General features: G+C 38.7%; 1 protein-coding gene across 6 annotated transcripts in view; it reads right to left on the bottom strand.

Moving 5' to 3' along the window:
- Window positions 1-14,813, bottom strand: part of ICA1 (islet cell autoantigen 1) — a 138,428-nt gene that overhangs the window by 120,499 nt on the left and 3,116 nt on the right. For 4 of the 6 annotated variants that reach the window (XM_040644239.1, XM_040644242.1, XM_040644243.1 and 1 more), the window contains exon 2: window positions 6,532-6,622. The exons of the other annotated variants lie outside the window; for them this stretch is intronic. The gene's annotated coding sequence lies outside the window, so the exon portion shown is untranslated. The remainder of the gene's footprint in view (window positions 1-6,531; window positions 6,623-14,813) is intronic. 6 annotated transcript variants of the gene reach the window in all.

The following is a 14,813-nucleotide window of genomic DNA, read 5'->3' as shown; positions in this document are numbered from 1 at the left end:
GGGGGGGGGTAGCTGTGGGGGTATAGACTTGCTGATGCTTCTTCATTTGTTCTGGGGCCCAGGAAGGGGAGAAGCATGAGTTCGTGGTGATTAAGACTTGATCCTGTGGTTGGCCTTTGGCCGTGCTGCTGCCTATGTCCCTTCCCAGGGACTGACCCTTAGCCCAAGCTGCCCTTGGCAGGTGGGCTCTGGCTGTGGTTCCACATCACAGTGACCAGGAAGGAAATTGAGGAATTATCACATGTCAGTATATGAGGGTATTGGCCTAGCCACAGGTAACTCCTTGCCCTGATCTCTTCCCTACACCTGGGAAAATAGCTCTCAATTTTTTATTTTTAACTTTTGTTTGAAATAAAGTTCTTAGTTAGCCAGAAAACAAAATAAATATTTCATAATCAATATTTCTAAAAAATGAGCCAATGAGCACACTGAAAATAAAATAACACACACACACACACACACACATACACACACACACACACACACCACAAAAGGCTAAAGGCTAAAATGAGATACTAGGAAGGGTTAAAAGGAGGAAAATGCAATTATTTCCCTTTTTAGCAGCCTACCATTGTATTTTCACCTCATCAGTAAATATGGGAGTAACTTATGCCATTGTCTTTCACTCCCTTTGCCCTACTCAGGAAAGCTAGCCAACCTCACGGGTGGAGCAAACCAACCCAAACATACTTGCCTATGGGTTTCTGGAAAGACTGGAGAGTTTGCTCCCTAAAGGAATGGCCTCTGGCCAGACACAGAATGCTGGCTGCTGGAGTGAAAGCTCTGTGCATGAATGCTTCCAGCTAGTCCACAGAATCCATCCACTTGTTCTTCCTCTACACCAGAGAGGGTCCTGGCAATCAGTACCCCTAAAATGACTACAAAATTTTAAAGTTTTATTTTTACCATCTTAAAAATGCTAAAAAGCTTTTTAAAAATGTTGTAAGGGAAGTAAACCAAAGTGCTAAAATTCTAGGGCTCAGGTGTGGGCACAGGAGTAAGGAAGGAAGAAATTTTCCTGGAGTGTCCAGATACCTGAAATGACGACATCTAGTCATCAGCATCTCTCTGCCTCCTGGAAGGCTTCCAAGTTTGTGGACAAGTTGCTTTGGGAATGACATTCGTGATGAGTAAGCCTTGCCCTCTACTCATTAAATCATACAGAGGCCACCAACTTCTAGTCTTCTCAACACCCACACAGGTTCCCTGCACAGCTTCTGACAAAATTTCTCATGAAAGGGTATCGTTCAAGGAAACAAATTATACTCTTTCCTTGAGTCCAATTTCACCATGACCTACTAGGATAGTTGACACTTTTTGAATAATTTTTAACTGCAGTAAAAACCACGTAAGTGTATCCTTAAACAATTTTTAAGTGTATAGTAGAGTACTGTTAACTACACGCACATTGTTACGTAACAGATCTCCAGAACTTTTTCATCTTGCATGGCTGAAACTCCGTATCCATCGAATGACTCATTTCCTCCACCCCCTAACCACTGGCAACCACCATTGTTACTGTTTCTATGACTCTGACTATCTTAGATACTTCAAATAAGTGGAATTACGCAGTATTTGTCTTTATTGTGATTGGTTTATTTTACTTAGCATAATGTTGTCAAAGTTCTGTAACCTATGACAGGTTTTCCTTCTTTTTAAAGGTGGAATAATATTCCATTTTATATATAAAGCATATTTTCTTTATCTATCCATCCACTAATGGACATTTAGCTTGCTTCCACATCCTGGCTATGAATAATGCTGCAATGAACATGGGTCTACAAATATCTTTTGAGATCCAGGTGTTTTTTGTTTTTGTTTTTGTTTTTTTATGTATATACCTAGAAGTAGGATTGCTAGATCATAGGGTAGTTCTATTTTTTATTTTTTGAGGAACCTCCATACTTCTTTTCCACAGTGACTGCACCATTTCAAAATCCCACCAACAGTGTTCCAAGGGTTTCAATTTTTCCACATTCTCCCCAACATTTGTTACTTTCCTTTTATTTCTTCTTCTGCTTTTTTTTTCTTTTGATAGCAGCCATCCTAACGGATATGAAGTGATATCTCATTGTGGTTTTGATTTGCATTTCCCTGATCATTAGGGATGTTGAGCATCTTTTCACATGCTTACTATCCATATCTTCTTTGGAGAAATGTCTATTCAAATCCTTTGCCTATTTTTCAATTGGGCAATTTTTTGCTGTTGTTGTTACTGCATTGTAGGTAGGAATCCTTTATATATTCTGGATAGTAACCCTTTATCTAAGGTTTGCAAATACTTTCATTCAGAGGGTTGCTTTTTCACGTTTGTTTCCTTTGCTGCAACTTTTTTATTAAGTTTTGATTATTAAAGTATTTAACAATTTAAGTTCTTCATAATGTAATAACAGATAATAAAAATCACTGAGCAAACAGCCCTTTCTACCCGAACTTCTAAGTTATTTCTAGATTATGACACCAGTGTTCCTCAAGGTACTGTTTACAGGTCACTTACACGGGAAACTCCTGGGGTGTCAACAGGCAAATTCCTGGGCCCCATTCCTTTACCTAATGATCGAAAATCTCTGGGCCTGGGTCTAGGAATCTGCATTTGTAACAGGCTTTACAAGTGATTCTGAAGCACATTAAGTCAGAATACCACATCTAAATGGCATCTAGGAAAAATCCTTTCTGGAAATGGATCTTAAACAAACTGCTGGATTATAATATGGTACTATAGCAAAGGAATCACTGGTGGCAAAATCAGGTCAACTCTACAAGTCACATTTGAGTATCTCATGAGAAGGCAGCCGCAGGTCAGGTCTCACATCTCCAGCTCCATACCCCACAGACAATTAACAAACATTTTAAGATTTCCTCACAACATTCATCTTCTCTTGTTCTACCACTTTCCAAATTCACAGTGTCAAAATCACTACCTAAAAAAAAAAAAAATCATTATAATTCCTATCCATTCACTCATTTCAGTTCATCAGTCTGGTTGCATTGAACATGCACTGAGCATCTAGTTAATATCCACCAGGCACTGTCTAGCCTCAAGTACCTTATAGTCTAAATCAGCTCTGCCCAACAGAAATACACTATGAGCTACATATGTAATTTTAAATGATTAAATAGCAATGTTAAAAAGTAAAAATAGTAAAAAATCTTAAAATATTTTATTTAACCCAATAGATCTAAAATATTATTTCAACATGTAATTAAAAAATTACTAATGATTTATTTTGCATTCATGTTTTTGCACCAAGTCTAAAATCTGGTGTGTTTCTTATGTTCACAGTACATCTCAATTGAGACTAGCCACATTAAGTGTTCAATGGCCATGTGTGGTTAGTGGCTACAGTATTGGACAATGCAGGTTAAGCAGTGAAGACAGACATATAAACATAATTTTAGGATCCAAGGGCCTCTTGATATTTACAAGGGACCTATTAAAAGATCTTTGTGATAGCCCAGATTTGTGAAATCTGCTGTTAGAAAAGTCATTTCCCTATCAAACACAATAAAGTCTATGATTAGCTAACACTTCAGTTCATGATTCTGCAAAGGAGGCTATATTTCCACTTCTGCCACAAGACACTTATAAAATGAATGCTATCATGTCTCATGCATTTTAATAGCACAGAGAAGACTTCCTAACATTCTGTTTTGTGGCCACATTACTTTGGGAGATAAGCAAAGAAGAGCAAGCATCAAGCTGCTTATGGACTTGCCATGCCATAAGTGCCACAAAAGGGGGGAAAAAGGCACCAATACTGTTAAATTCAGCATGACGTGACCACATGAATGTCTGTGTTTCACTAAATTCTGTCTCTCCAAGGAAACAAATCAGATGAGCCAGTAAGAAATAAGACCTACTCAAAGAAGTAGGGGCCCAAGAATTAAAAGATCAATAGAAAGCAAGTTCCTGGAACATTTGCCTCATTCAGTTGGTAGAGCACGTTACTCTTGATCTTGGGATAGTGAGTTCAAGCCCCACGATGAGCGCAGAACTTATTTAAACACACACACACACACACACACACACACACACACACTCCTAATTTTGGTATAACAATCCTGAGGGTGAGGAGATGGGTTAGTAAGGACTGGCCTCTGTGTCTAAGACAAGTACTAAAGGGGAAAGATGTCTGCTGAGAGGTAGAACTGCTGGTAAGGCCAGCACCTTCTCAGGTGACACTAAGACTACCAACCTAATCTTCTTAGACTTTGCCAGGTTGCACCTTGAAGGGGACGCAGTACACTGACCTTATGCACCAAGGCCAGGCCTTAAGAGCACAGCTGTTCTCAGCCACACCCATGTGGCTGACAGGCCATTCTGCCTTGTGGGGAGAATTGGGAGAATAGGGATGAGGGATACTTCATTCAGCGTTTGTACTTAGGTTCCATAAAATAATTATGCTTATTTTTCCTCTTTGCTTTTCTTACAGCTTGCTGTGCCTGTATCTTCAATTTTATTCACCCATGTGGATAGACTACAACTTTTTATTTCCTATAGCCATTGAAAAAGCCATTTGGAACACACTGGATGGTCAATACATAAGCCAAAGTTTTTTTCTAAATACCCCAACATTCCCAGAATGCTAAAGCAAGCCTGGTTTAAACACAGTTTGATGCATTGCTGCAAAGAAGAGGAATTGGTCTGTCCTCAGATGCCTTAAACCCTGATACTAGATTCTCCTCCTTGGAAATATAACACGGGGAAGTATTTTCATTCCACATAGGCTGGCTTCAGCTGCACTGAACATTTGTTCTCGCCCAGAACCCTTTTCTATGAGCTTATGGAGTTAGCTGATGGTACCTCCAATTACATTTGAATTATGCAAAGAATTTAAAATTCTTGAGCCAACCCTTACTCAGAGTAAAGGTAAGATAGTTACATTTTACTGTATCAGTACTCTCAATCCACAAAAATATTTCAATAATCTTTTTCTTGAATCACATTTTCCAAGTCTGTTGTGTATCTTGTGCAGTTTTAGGTCTCAAGTTAATTACCTTTCCAACTTAAGCAGATTTTTCTCTTCCATCAGTGAGCAGTTTTTCTATTAGATGAAGTACTAGCTGAGACTGAGTCCAGAATCCCTTTTCCCTGTATCTGCACTGAACATATGGTGGATTCTCTTGAATTGCAGATCTGAGCCACTGCCAAATTTGTCATTTTTCTAACTTATTCAAAATTCCTATTTCCAACTAAAAATTGTCACTATCTTAGAGCTCTTCAGCACTGCTGTGCATACCAGCATTTAGCTTTCTTTGGGAAGTGGGCCATTTTCCCCCCATAAGAAACACACTTTTCAAGTGATATGGGTGCAAAGTGGTACTTTTGAATCATCCCACAGTAAAATCACTCATTCCCAAACACCAGCTTCATGGCACCACACATCACTGAACAACTGCAAATCCATTCACATCCCCACATTCCTGAAGCTGGGATGTGTCCTACAGTTGATACCCCTGTGAACCGTCTGGCAGTCACCTTTCTTTCCTCACAGAACATAAAACGGTAAAAGGTCTCATGAGCAATGGTTTCTTACTTTTGATGACATAAAGAATAATTACTTAAAATTAAACCTCAGTAACACATCACTACATGCTACAGACTTTTGAGGCTATTTATGTGTAACCGAAAAGGAGACTCTGAAGTCAGGGAATGCCAGGTGTAGCCTGTGATGTGGAATGAGTGCCATGACAGAGGAAGGTGCCCAGGGTTCGAGGAAAAGAGAGGGGAAGACACAGAGCTGGCTTCCTACGTGGCCTCTGGGCTGAGCTTCTAAGAATCAGTAGAGGCTGGCCAGGTGAAGGGTAAGAGTGGGGGCAGTGGAGGGGGAAGGTGTGGGTGGGTGGTGGTAATTATTCCAGACTGAAAGAAAGCAATGAACACATTCTTGCACAGCAGAATTGCATGGGGTGTTCATGCAACCAATCATAAGCAGTTGTGCATTCCAGGAACTTAAAGAAAGAGGAGATGTGACTGAGGAGACATAAGGACCAATCTCTGAGGCCACCTTATGTCCCTTTTAGCATTTAGATATATTCTGTAGCCACTGGAGGGTAGACACTCAATGCAGTTTATTTCGTATTTAGTGAGCACCTTCTATGACCTGTGTTTGCTAGAGAGCTCATCTCTGACTATCCATAACAAATGTTGGAAGCCTGTGGCATGTCTCTTGAACTTAGCTTCCAACTACACAATCTGAAGTACATAATTTTCTGCCAGTTCCATCTTCCCCTTTTTTCAGAGATTAACCTCACCTAGAAATATTACCAGTGATCAATATCTTGTTTTGTCTTTGGGTTTATTTCTCCAGTGCAGTCTTAGAACTAATTAAGTCATATAATTTAGAGCCTAGAGGGAGTTGAGAAATAATCGAATAAAGAGCCTTTCTTGGATAACATATAGAATTGTCAGATCACTATGTTTTACACCTGAAAATAGTAACACTGTACATCAATTACACTTTAATAAAAATTAAAACAAGTAGATTACTGAAGAAATAACAAATAAAATAAGTTAAATAACACGGGGACCTGTGATCCAGGGAGGTGACTAACGGGTCTGAGAGAACAAAGCCAAGTAGCTTCAGAGCCAGGGCATCAATGCAGGCTCCTGATGGCTTGCCTAATGAACAGAAGAAATACAAGTCTGTCAGAGGTTCTAGGTACTGAGTTAAAAAATAACTTAATGTTTGTACATTGCTTTTGCTCCAAGTTATTTTTCATCTTTTTTTCCCCAGAGGTTTATCTTTGGTCACTTTCTCTTACGTCAATAATGATTTTTATAATTTCCCAAGAAGAGAAGGAAGTGTGTTTTAAGAATAAATATTAAAATAGTTTTAGTAGAAATGGGGAAAACAATTCCTCCACATGTAATTAACAATATATACATATTTAAAACCTATTTTTCAAATCACATAGTTGAAAAATTCCTACAGATGGTGGGAAGTTGAAGTAGTCTTCCATCCTTTCAAAAGCTAAATATTAATTAAAGTAATATTTTGGGGCACCTAGCTGGCTCAGTTGGTAGAGCATGAAACTCTTGATCTCAGGGTTGTGAGTTGGGTATAGTTTACTTAATAAAAAAAAAATATTTAAAAAGTAATGTAATTTTGACTAGCTTTTATGGGTGTTTTTCCTATCTTGCAGATATCACATAACTTTTCTATTAAGATTTTGATAAAGTTATGATTACTTGAATATTCCATGTAACTTTATATGGATTCTATTTCTAGCTGAGTTTTGTATCTCCTGCAAGTGACTTTTTTTTTTCTGCAAATGATTTTTGACATTTCATAAACTCACAAGTAAAAGCAAAACACAATCACATCCCCCAATTTTGTGAATCAGCAAATCTTATAAGAGGAAAACAGAATTGTAACCTTCAAGGCAATTAAAAGATGAGTTTTTGTTTAAACCCTATGTGTGCATATCATTGTTAAAATCTGCATTTTCTGTTAATGAATTGGAGTCTTAGGACATTTTTATATGATCATTTCACTCACATTTCAAGCAGCTCAGAGTACTACATACAGGCATTAATTAAGCTCAATGCTTCCCTAAACCTATTAAAATCACATTCCTAAACTAAATATTTTCAACGTCAACATAACTTATCTCCCAATTTAAAATAAAAGCAGTAAACCCATGATCACGCTACACACTTGTGCTTCCTCCACGTCACTTCACCTGTCTGGCCTCACTTTGCTTGCCTGTGAAACAGTAAACCAGGCTAGCTGACATCTAGGATGCCCTCGGTCACAAACACTATAAAGCTGATTTTAATTAATTTTAGAGACATTTATATCTAAGAGAAAGCTTTGAGATAACGAACACATCTTTTTAAAGATGAGGAACTGGGGTTCTAAAAATGGAGACGACTTGTCCAAGAGCAGGTTAAAGATCAAGTTCTCAATAAAGAATGCTGGGATTGAAACACTAATCTCCAGCTGGCGACCTGGTGCTCCCCTCAGCCTCTCCGTCTATCTCAAGAGATGTTTCTTAAAGGAAAATATCCAAACCAGCATTTCACATTCCAAGAAACTGAAAGAAAAAGCCAAGATATTCTCTAAAAGGTTATCATCCTCACCATTAATATTAGTTAAAAATATTACGTCCCCACAAAAACAAACTAAAAACAAAATAAAGAACAAAAAACTCAAATGGCTCAAAAGGGGCATGGGCTACATCTTCCTCTTCTTTCTCTTACAACCCGGCTTGCTAAGGACAATTGATAGTGAATTTTGTGCGACAACAAAAATCATAGCAGCAATAACAAAGAGGCTGGCATTTGAAAACAAAAAACCTCAAAGAAATCCACAAGAGCAAATAACATAAAATGGATTAAAAGACTAGGAACAGAAAAAGAATAAATAGGCTGTCTTTGCTAAAGAAAAGATTAAAAAAAAAAGCTTGCTTATAAATTATATTCACCTTTGATTTTATTTAGGTTGGTTTATATAATTTTCAAAGGTCAATTCAAATTTAGCATATGGGTTTTAATCTTTAGTACTTATGGTGGCTTTTTCTCTAAAAGCTTAACTTCAAAAGGTGAAGAAGGAACACCCTAGTCAGACAAAGGTCTTAATCAACTTCTGTAAAGAAATACTACACACCCTTCAACTGCCAGCACAGAACGTTATTAAATGATAGGAATAAATATTTTCCTTAAAGTATATTTCAAAATTGCATTTTTTAATTGGAAAGCTCTTACCAATGTTAAAGTTTTTTTATAGGAGAAAACCCTGAAATAAGTTAACTTTACCATCTAACATCATGTCCAAATACAATAGCCGCTAGTCATTTTTGGCTACTGAGCACTTGAAATATGGCTAGTCTGAATTTAGACATGCTTTCAGTATACACTGGATTTTGAAGACTGAGTATACCCTCCCCAAAAGTTAAATGTCTGATTGATAAATACACATTTTAGATTTATATTTTATATTTATAAAAAGCATATGTACTTTATATCAACATACTTGGATATACTCATATTTTTGATAAAACTATATCACTATATTATATATAAATATTTATATATTCTATTTTATATTTAATTCTATTTTATATTTATATATTTATTTTTGTATTTTATGTTAAAATAACATTTTGGACAGATGGGTTAAATAAAATATATTATTTAATTTTACCTGTTCCCTTATATTTTTTTAAATGTACCTATTAGTATGTCTTAAATTACATATGTGGCTGCCACTATATTTTCACAGACAGCCATGGTCTAAGGCATTAAGCAAATTAGCAAAGAGTTAGAAATTAATTTCATAACTCAGGTCACCAATATTCTATGCAGATTAAATACCTTTAAATAATTCTTCCTGCCTAGAATCTCTGATAATTATTCTGTAAGAAGCGTCATTACAAAAATAAAATTCCATATACATACATATAGATGTATATATACAAAGACTGTATATGTGTATATATAGATATATATACAGACACAAGTTTATAGTTTTTTTTAAATGACTTATATAATAATTGCATCCACGTTTTCATTATAAGTTGTTTTAAAAAGGCCCAAATCTGTGTGCAAAATGCACTAATAGTTCCAAATCAGATTCATGGAAATAAGAAGTTAATAAACTACTATAAGACCATCAAAAAAAACCAAAAACAATAACCACCAAAAGTGAAAAGATAAAAACTGCTTCTCATATATATATATATATATATATATATATATATATATACACACACATCTACAAATACAAAGTATATATACATACTTACAAATGAAATACATTGTATATTATTCATATACAAATATATGAATGATTAATAATATTACAGGTACGATGGAAGTGTGTGAATGTATGAAATTACACATAATGTCAGCAATCAGAATAATTAGGGAGATACTAATGTTTACACGGTTCTTTCTTTAACATCAAATTTGTAAGATGAAGCACATAATAGAGATGATCAAGTAATTTCTTATGCCTCTGCAGGATCACTCAGAGCCAGGAGAGAATTTATAGCTCATTTAGTCCAATCTCCTCTTTTCACAGGGGAAAGAACTGAGACCCAGGACTGAAGAAAATGTCCCAAGGCACAGAGTAAGCCGTTTTCATTCATCTTAAATTACTGAAATACACACATACCAATAGGTAGTTTATAAAATGTCTATACTCTGCACAGGTCCTGTAAACAAACCATTACAGCTCCTTTCTCTGGAAATGGCCCTAGTCAAGGACTTTCCTTGGTAAAGTCATAGCTAGGAACTCATGTTTGAGTTTGGGCTGATTTAGCAAGGGATGAAGGCAGCCCTGGCAGGGGAGGGAGAAGCAAGAAAGGGACCTCCAAATAAAAGTCAAGCAGCAAAGGGAAGCAGACAGAAAGTTCTATATTTTCATGTAGCCCACCCTTGCCTACACTGGGTCATCTAGTTGGTGTTATTTGAAAATTAGTAAAAGATCTCTTTCCCAGATCCTCTCCACTTTCTTAGGGAAGAAGCTTATAGGATTAAATAGCAGCAACACCCAGAGTAAATAAGGCACAAGACTGATTTTTTTATAGGGATCAGGAAAGACAGGGCCATGGGCATATACCTGGTAGGGCAGGTAGAATAACCAGGAAGTAGTCCAAAGGGGTGCAGGTCCAAGTCAGGAGTGCAGGGAAGAGAGAAGCAGGAAGCAGAAAGGAGGGAGTGGTTTGGCACCAATGCAAAGTTTACCTACTTCACAATGATGCCCATGCTGCCTATGGCAACACTGAAGAGAGAGCAGTAGGTACAAGGACACTAATCCTGGCCTTCAGGGAGCAGCAGGTAGAAGAAAACTCCGCAGGGTGATGATGACCAGTCTCCCTCCTCATTCATTGTAGGGAATCATGGCTCTTGGCACTGTGCTAGGCACTTTTTCTCATAGCTTCCACTCTTCATGCACCACTGCTCACTTCTTTGGAACTATCCAGCACCATGACTATAACTAGTGCTGTTCCTTTCTTTTTGTCTGGAAGGGACGGGTCTCACCCCCTTCCCCCTTCTCATCCTGCTGGAATGGCTGAAGACAGAATCAGCTAGCACTGTTGACTACAGTGTTCCAAAAAATAATATGAAAGCTAAACAGTTTGTATGACAGCTTCTCTCTGCAGCTTTTATAGTGCTTGCTGGAGTACTTTCTCTAGGAATACTTCTTCCTGACAGGCCACACTAGAGAGGCCATACAGAGACATTCCGGCAACAGTCAACTACCAGCAGTCTTTGCTGTACCTGCCCAACTATTTTCTCTTCAAGTTAATCAACCTCCCTTTCTGCCCTCAGCCCATGTTCTTCAACCTCTTTCTTCCTCCACTTACCATCTCTTCCTTCTCTTTGCTGAGTTCTTCTAAGCCCACACTGGTTCCCTTCTCCACCATGCCAGAGAAAGTCTTTAACTATGAACCCAACTCAAATCCTCATCTCACTTGACCTTTGACTAAGCTCCCCTTCCTTAACTGCTCAGCAAACACTGCACTTTTGAAGCTTTTCTAATTTCTTTGTTAGCTCCTCTTTCTCTGTGCCTACATCTCATGTATCAGTGATCTACAAGGTTCTGACCTTGGTCGTCTTCTACTGCACTTCACTCGCCTGTCTAGGTGATTTAATCCACTCTGTGGCTTCAACCCACAGCTGTGTGCCAATTAATTCTGAAGTCCAGAATTAAACAGCTCTCCGGAGATCATAGTAGGGAGATGGAAATATAGACCTGGTGCTCTGGAGGAGTGTTTAAATTCCCATTTTCCTATTGTAATCTTCACCTGGATGTCCCACAGGCACTTCAGAGTCAGCACATCTAAAACAGAACCAATCTCTCTCCATCTGCATCCCCAAATCATCCTCCCACCCCGTGGCTCCTATGTTAATCACCAGCACAAAATCCACTGAATGGTCCCAACTGGAAACTTGACTTCTATCCCATCTTTGACAGCCAGTCTCCAAGTTCTCACCATTCTACCTCCTAAAAAAGTTATTAAATACATCTTCTCTTTTCTATGTTGACAGCCAGAACTTAGTCTAGGCCTTCAGAGGCAACGCTATGCCTGTATCTGCCCACTCCAATCTTCCATACCATGGTCTGAACTATTACTATAATATGCAGATCTAATCATGCTGCCCCCCCCCCACTCCAAATGCTTTAATTGCATTCTCTTGCCACTAGAGAAATTCCAAACTTCTTGGCAAAAAACCCAAATGCAAAATTCAAAATTTTACTATATTCCACACTGAACTATTTCTTCTGGCCATTTCAGAATGCTAGAGTTTTCCTGAATATACTATGCCAAGACTCTGTGAAGTTTCCTTCCCTTGAAATGCCCTCCCCTCCTTTGTCCAATTGGCCAACTTACTTCTTACTTCAAGCCTCTCCTCAAATGTTACCACCTCAGTGAAGGCTTTCCTAACTGAACACCCACCGTTCCACACCCAGGGAGTTCCCACTCCTGTCCACAACTACAGTCCTTAACTGCCCCATGCAGGTGGTACCCTGCACTCCCATTGCTCTCCCGCACTGAGCTAATTACATCTGCATCTCCTGCACTACACTGCAAGTCCCTTCAGGGCAGGGACTCTAACTGGTTCATCTTTGCCTCCTTACACGTAGCACAGTAACTGAAACACAGTAGGCCTTTAGTAAATATGCTCTGGACAAAAGGCAATAATTATGTGCTACCGCTCACTGAGCACTTGACATGTGGAAGCACTTAACACCATTATCTCACGTGTGGACACAGCCACCAGGAAAGGGATACCACCCCCATTTAGCAAGTAAGGGGAAAAAAAGATTAGAAAGGTAAAATAATTTGCCCAAACTGGTAAACTTAGGTCTGCTTTTGATGCCCGAGCTCCTGTTTTTAACCACTCCATTCTACTCCTGGATGAAACAGATTGGATAATGGGCTCCATTTCTATAAATTGTTTATCTCTCCTAGTCCTAGGCTCAGGTGCTGTGTTAGTCCTAAATCCATTACCATCATGGTTCTTGTGCACAACAAAACCTTGGTGACGGATTTCTGGTGGCTGTAAGGTTCCCACCAATAAGGAGAGGGAGCACCATTTATTACAATTATCTCCTTGGTCTCTGGCTTATGGTGCATTTCTCCAGAAACAGGCAGAGAAGGCTAGATTTCTCCCAAGTACCATTAGGTTTCAGACATTGGTGTCCATGCCCTATTCTGGGAACAGAGCAGTGGGTGTGAGAGATCATGAGGGTGGCAAGTGATGGAATGGATTTTAATGTGTGCTCTGGGAAGTGGCTGCAATGCTCTGTAGTCTCTCCTTGTACAAATACTCTCACCATCAGAATGACAGGACCTTTCCACTACCAAATCTAGACTCTCAGGATTAACAATATACCATTATGTACGTGTTCAGTGATCCATTCCTGAACACATGTACCTTGTGCTTCCCACCCCACAGTACTGAAATGTATTCAGTTATCCTTTTTCAGGCATTCTCTTACAATTCTACATCTTTTCTGTTAAATGTATTCTAAAATTGACCTCTTTAATTTTCTTGAATTCTAATCACTTTTTAATATCAGTCCTCTGTTTTCTAATACCTCCACCACCTCCGTGACTATCCAGCACATAACTGAAACCAGTCTTGTGCCTTAGCCTGATGAATACATTTAATTCTCTCAACTCAAGGATGATCAAACTTGCCCAAGGTCACTCGGCTAATAAGGACACACAGGTACGTTGGGCTCCAGACACGAGGACTGTTTGCCAGTATTTTCTCTGTAACGTGAATACTGTGTTGGGAACGCTCTCTCTCTCTCTCTCCTTTCAACCCTTTTCACCTGCCAAATTCCTATTGGTCTTTTAAGGCTTAACTCTGGGGTTACCTCCTTCATGAATCTTCTCAGGTTTTCTGTTTGTGCTCTTTCTCATTCTATTGTCTGGGTGGGATGCCTTGGTCCTGGGTTTCATCTCCTCCCTGCTTTCACTGAAATGTAATTGTCAGCGGACTCTTCCGTCTCCCTTACTAGTCTGTAGGTTCCTCCAGGGCAGGGCAGGGTGTGGGTCTTGTCTTGGGATTCCCAGTAGTAAGTACACAGTGTGTAATACACAGCATACACACAACAAATGCCTGCTGAGTACTGAGTAGTGACCCCAATCCTCTGCTTGGGCCAAAGGCCTGAATGATGTCATCTGACTTAGCAGGAAAGACTTCTCATCATGAGCAATGCAATTTTCTCAGCTTTTCATGAAGTCACTGTCTCACTAAAGTTTATACGGGGACAAATAGTTGCTATTAGTTGAGGAACTACCACTTCTCAGACACTGAGATGTATGTTTCATGCACATTATGCTCATCCTGAAAATACTGCCAAGTCGACATCATCCTCATGCTATGGTTCAAAGTCGAAATCAGTTACCCTAAGTATCTGGCCTGCAGTCATATAGAAGGAAGATTTTTAAAAGCATTATAAAATGCCCTATTATGTATAGTCATCCCTGTTCTGGAGAGACTCATTAGTATTTGAAATTACTTACACACACACAGAACATTAATTTAGATGCTGGAGTAGTGAAAACATGGTTCACTAGCATTTATAGCGGTTCAAGACACTTCTACCATACGCATTATCTAGGGTAAACCATGCCTGTAGTCTTAATTTTCTTATAAGCAGGGATTATAATACCTACTTACTTCAAAGGGGGTTGAATATAAAAAAGAGATCATGTTTGCCAAAATGCTTTGTTAAAGAAGTGGGCAGAGTCCCATCTTAGAGCACTCTGATGGGTAGAGTTCAGTGCCGTGTTTCTCAGAGTGGTGGAATCAGAGCCACCTGAGGTGGTAAGAGCAGATGAGA

Source organism: Ursus maritimus, unplaced genomic scaffold (assembly GCF_017311325.1).
Source record: "Ursus maritimus isolate PB19 unplaced genomic scaffold, ASM1731132v1 scaffold_3, whole genome shotgun sequence".
Lineage (NCBI taxonomy): Eukaryota > Metazoa > Chordata > Mammalia > Carnivora > Ursidae > Ursus > Ursus maritimus.
This window is presented reverse-complemented; position numbering and strand designations above follow the sequence as displayed.